We start from the raw sequence: 6364 nt of genomic DNA, 5'->3' as shown, positions 1-6364 counted from the left end.
TTGGTCTAACTCGGTTAATGCTATGCTTTGAGCGGAGTCATTTCCTCTAGAAGGATCATATCCTATAAGTATTTCTTTAATAAAATTTGTAAAATTCCACGGGTTATTTCCTAATTCTTTGAGCTGTTTAATTGTTTCTTCATATTTCCCCTTAAAAGTTAAATAAATACTATAAGCTGAATCTCCTAAAAGTGTCTCCATATATTCCCACATATCTGTTGATTCATAGGGACTAGTCATCCATGCTTTTACTGCATCTTTTTCCCATCTCTCTATTACTTCTTGCCATATCTGAGGGTCGAATCTAGCTAAATCTAAAAGGGTTCCTTGATTATGGACTGGCTGCAATTCTATACTCCTATCTAGTTGTCTACGCTTTCCATGAAATCTATAGCTTTTATCTGGGTCTGATTGACTACGTCTTGAACTAGCTAATGGTCTTCTTCCTCCTACTGCATACTGCATTGGTTCTATTGGATCTTCTACAGTTGGTTGTGGATTATTGGTTCCTGAGCTTTCTGTAGTCATATAAAAAGTTTCTTCTAGGTGGTTAGGTTGTTCTGGTATTCTAAATATTTTGCTGGGATGTATAGTATCTTCTATGATATCATCTACATATTCCGTATGAAATTCCTGATCCAAAAATGACACTGCTTCGTCATGGGTATCTCCTCTGGCTAAGTATTCATAATATCTGGCATCTAGTATTCTATTCATGTCTTCTAGGGTAAATTTTTCTAAATTTATCTCATCAATATTATATATCTTATTTTGTGATATAGTTTTTTCTTCTGTCATTACGTAAAGCTGATTTATTTCACTACGATTATCTTGATTTTCTTCCCTATCTATATTACTAAATTCATCATCTTCAGATTTTTCTGGTGCTACATAAGTATACTGAGTAAATCTTACTGCATAATTTCCATCTGCTGTTTGGTATAATAAATTATCTTAAGGGGCTAATCTCTTTTGTCCTAGGAAATCTCCTAGTTTCCAATCTAGTGCTACATTATCTTCAGAATTAAATTTTTTAGCTGGTAATGCTTTTATTCCTTTTGCGCCTAATAATTTAACTATCTGATCATTAGTAAGTCTATAGTGAGTATTGCTTTCTGAGACTGCTAGACCTAAAAATCCTGTGCAAACTAATAAATTCTTTTCTCCCTTTTTCATTTTATATCCTCTACTCTTTATTCCTATTTTTATCTTTTTATGAAAGGTTGAGGTTGGTAATAAAAAGTCTGGTGTAAAATAAACTATTCCTCCTTTTGAATTCATATCTAGTTCATAACTTCCTAAAATACTTTGTCCGACATCATTAAACCTATCATCATAGAGACATATAAATACTTTAGTTCCTAAATTTTCTCTGGTTAAAGCCTTAACTCCTACCACTACTAATCCTAAATGAGTCATTTTGAGGTGTTCGTTTACTGCATATTTATAGCTTTCTCTTTCTATTAAATTTAGCTCTATTTTCTCATCTTCTTGAGTCACGCTAATCATTCGTTCACCATAGTGTTTAAATAAATATTATTTTTTATGAATCTTACCTAACTTATACACATATTTAGCTGGAATTAACTCTAACTTTTCTTTTTTAAATTTTTCTATCTGCTGTTCTACATCTATAAATTTTTCTACTTTAACATCTTCATCTTCATTACGCTTTTTACTACTACTTCCTTTTATTAGCTGTTTAAACATTTTTATTTCCTATAAATTCTACACACTGGTTTCCTAGGTAATTTAAGCTTTTCAAAATATCTAGCTATATCTTCCTCGTTTACTTGAGATTGAGGTTTGTTAGATTGTCCTTCTATTCCTTTTTCTTTCTGAAGTACTATTTTTTCTAAAGACGCTAGTCGATTTTCTAAACTATGTAGTTGTTCTGATAGGTATTCAAGTTTTTCGCATAGTCGAATTAAAAATAAAATTTCTATATTATTTTGTCTTACTGATATTTTATCTGATTGATTTATTCCTTGATAAGTACTAATTCCTTCCGGGTTATTATGAAAGTCTTCTGCTTGTTTTAAAATAGTCTGATAATCTCTGTTAGCTTTCTTATCACTACTCATAAACTAGGACCTTACAAGTTGTTCTAAAATTTCTAATTTTTGTTTTAAATTATCTTGAATTTGATTAATTTGTTCTATTTTTTTAGCTATTTGATTTGTAGCTGAAATTAATGTTTCTATTTCTAGCTTAGTAGGAAATTTTTCTAAATTTAAATCTATTCTTTTTTGTATGATAGAACTACACTGATCTTGGATATAATCTAATTTTTTATCTTGGTCTTTAATTATACTACGATTATTACGGAGATGATCTATAGATGAAATAAAAAGATTACTAATTTTATCTATGTCTTTTTTAATATTTTCTGCAAAATTAATCTGATAATCTATAATGCTATTTAACTGAGGATTATGTTCACTATGAAGCTGATGTGTAAAAGTCTCTTCAAAATTACAACGGAAATTATTTTTATTTACGCTAAGGCGACGGTTATGGCTGCTGAGTTCTAAATCTAGATACTCTACTCTTTTCATATACAAAATTAACTCCTACTATAAAATTATTACAAGCTACTATAATATGAAATTTATAACTAAAATCTCTAAAAATAAAAACTACTCTATTACCATAAGCAAAATGCATAAACTAATTTAAACTGTCCTAAAACCGAACACTGCTCTGATACCAATTTTTGGTGGTGTGTGGTGTGTGGGGTTGAGTTAGTGGTTTACCACTATTTTGAAATTGGGCTGAGAATTATCTGACTAATTCTACAGTTATAGATCTTCAAGCTGTTGTATAGCTATTTTTAAGGCTTCTTGTTTTTCAGTTAGCTGTCTATTTATTTGAGAAATTTTTAAACTGTAATTTTCTAGGAATCTGTCAGAAGCTAATGATAAAAGAAACTGATATCTAAATTTTTGATCTTCTAATTCTTGTATTAGTTCAATACTAATTTTAATTTTATTCCTAAGGTCTTCATCTAATGGCATATACCTTTCTTGTTTTTTGAAATTTAATTTTTCACGTCTACTTTTAAAGGCATGTAAATTTTAATTTTTTGAAATTCTTATATGGACAATATTTTCTTAATATTTCTATTCGGGTTGTACTCCTTTTATTCTAAAATTCTTTTCTATAGTAAAAACTATTTTTAAGAAATGTTTGTTTTCATTACATGTACTCCCACCTTGAGACTAAGTCTCGTTCAACATAGTATATTTTTATTTTCTATTTTTTACTTTTCCCTTTCTGCCTACAATTTGCCCTCCAACGCCTAACCACGGCTCACACGGGCTCTTCAGCTAAGGTCACTCAGTAACAAAATAGAAAATTAAAGATACTACGAAGGTTCAAAGCATGTAATATTAATGAGCAAACAAACATTCCATAAACTTAGTTTTTCCAAAAAGAAAATAAATTTTTAGAATAGAAGAGTTACCCTTTCGAAATATTTAAGGAAAAAAAGAAACTACTCACACTTCATATTAATAAGAAATATACTTACAGACTCTGAAACTCTGAAAAACTTAATACACTTAGAGGTTTTTTGAGAGGGGTTGGAAAATTTACAACGCAGAGTGAAGTGGTGTTTTTCATTCTGCTTCATCCGTTGGCATGCAAGCCAATTTATCCACAAAGTTGATATATACAATCCAAAAAACAATACGCAAATGTTTTGGCTAAAAACAAAGGGTTTGGTTATGGTGTGCAACTTACACCTTACACCTTATACCTTACACTTACACCTTACACTTACACCTTTTGTAAAAAATTAAACCTTACACTTACACCTTTTTTGAGGTTGCACACCATGTGCAACCCACTTACACCTTACACCTTACACTTACACCTTACACTTACACTTACACCTTACACTTACACTTTTTGTGTAAGTGGCACATGGTGTGCACTTGCACACTTAAGAAAACTCCAAAAACAAAAGCCTAAAAGGCTAGAAACAAAAAGTCTAAAAGGCTAAGGCTATTAACTCTAGTCTAACTCTAATCTTGACTCTAGACTAATAATATCTATGACTCTAGACTAATAATATCTATGCCATAAATGCATAGATTTGGACGTGAGTTACTATTAAGGATAAAATTTTATCAATAAAAGATTAGGATAATGATATCGGGTACTGCTTTGGGCCCCATCGCATATCATTCAATCCTTCTTTTTTGACAAAATTCTGACACTATAAGTTATTACAGGACACGTATAAGGATTTTCACAGCTTTTCTTTAATAAAGCAGGATAAGAAATATCTACTTTATTAAAGTAGTGAGTGAAGGAAAATCCTTATCACGGACAGACTCAAATAATTATAGACACAAAATCTTTGCAAAATCTTTTTTGTTTTTTCTTTGGCGTGCATTTTTCTGATATCTGAGGAGAATCTTTATCTTCTATGGACTTTGTCTTCTTTTGCTGGAGCGCCAATTATTAATGTCGACCATTGGAGTGATTCTTTCAAAGTTGGGTCTTCGTGGAAAATCTTCAAAATGTAAAGAGTCAAGAAACATGTTTAAAATATATTATGAGTCTTGTAGTGGGACCCCCTGTTTGTTTGTTTGTTTTTTTTTTTTTTTTTTTACCCATACATTCTATCTGAAGTAATTTTATGGATTATTGTAAAATAATTGTTTATGGATAAAAATAACTGAAGTAATTTTAAAAAAATAATTGTAAAATTAGAATATCTACGTTTTTTGCTTATGTTTATGGATTATTAACTTTTCAATTTATAATAAATTGCATCCCAATCTAAAAATAAAAAATAAAAAAATAAATTGTATCAAACAATGCACAATGCTATTATATGTGAATCTAAAAATAAAAAATAAAAAATAAATTGTATCAAACAATGCTATTATATGTGAATCATGAAAACAATTTTATTATTTGAAAGGGTTAGTTACAGTATGATCCTTTCAACGTCCAAATAATATATGTTCATTTTGAAGTAGTTTAAAAGGAGTAAACTGATACATCTTAATATTTGATGTATCTTTTAGCAATTTTTTTATTTTTAACAGTGTATGTTTTAGCATTTGGTATAATAAAAATTAAAAGTATACAAAAAATATTTCCATGGTCAATAAAAAAATAAATTTATTTGAATAGAAAATATTTCTCATATTTAAAAAGGTAAAAAATATTTTTCAAACTAAAATTTTAATAATGTCATGACACTACCACCGTTATTCTCACTTCCACCATCAGCATGACGAGTACCACCATAATCATCATCATCACCGCTATCCCGCTACCTCCACCTTTGTCTCACCATTTTTTTGGTATAAAATATCTTTCATTAAACTATATTTTTTTTGCCCAAATAAAGGAAAGGTAAGAGAGTAAATAATAAATATGGGTGACAAAAGCCTATTTTAAAATAATAACATTACATATTCATTTTTATCAACTCATAATTTATTCAAAAAAGAGGTTAATAGTTCATGTTCATTTCATATGTAGAGCTCACACTCATCAATTAAACACAAATACGTTCGGGCTAAATTTGAGCCCACAAGGATGGATCCTAACATTTTTCATTGGATGAATTGCACTAACAATTTTTGTAATTTGGCAATTGTGTTACTTTAGTTCATAACTTTTTAATTGTGATACATTTAATTATGAATTTTGAATATTATTTCAAATAAGGATAATCAAAGATGTTTTTATTTACGAACGATTCATTTCAAGGGCAACAGCGTCATAAAACTTATTTTATGTTGGTTAATTGTATGTTGTTTAAAATGTAATGTCCTTTTTTTTGAATGAATAATGGTGAAACTTTTTTTATTATAAAGTTTTATTTGGTTTGATTTTCATAATCTATTTAAATTTTTTTTTTCTAAAAACTAAATTAAATTGGTGAAAAAAATTAAAAACACATCATTTTTATATAATTTATAAAAATTTTATCTTTTGGGAGGATAGAAAGAGATTTTTTAAAATATTTTTTTGATATTTATTTCGTTAAATTAGTTTTTATTTTTTCAAAAGTCGAACATGATAACTTTGATATTGTTATTAAATTAATCTATTAAATAAAAAATCCAAAATTAAAAAATTTCATATATTAAACATATAGATTGCACGGCTAATTACCATCTATTATATGATAATAGACAAAAAAAATTTATTAATAACAAATATAACCATCTATTACATGATAATCATAAAAATATCAACAAAAACAACCACTCATTACATGATTATCATCCAAACATATATTAAAAATTAATTTGATAAAAAAATAAAATATAAAAAATTTATTATTTTTATATAATTTTATCTTTGGTGGTTAAAGATAATTTTTAATATTTAT

Source organism: Camellia sinensis, chromosome 9 (assembly GCF_055761805.1).
Source record: "Camellia sinensis isolate YWXY chromosome 9, ASM5576180v1, whole genome shotgun sequence".
Taxonomy (NCBI): Eukaryota; Viridiplantae; Streptophyta; class Magnoliopsida; order Ericales; family Theaceae; genus Camellia; species Camellia sinensis.
The sequence above is the reverse complement of the archived record's forward strand: the minus strand, read 5'-3'. Positions refer to the sequence as shown.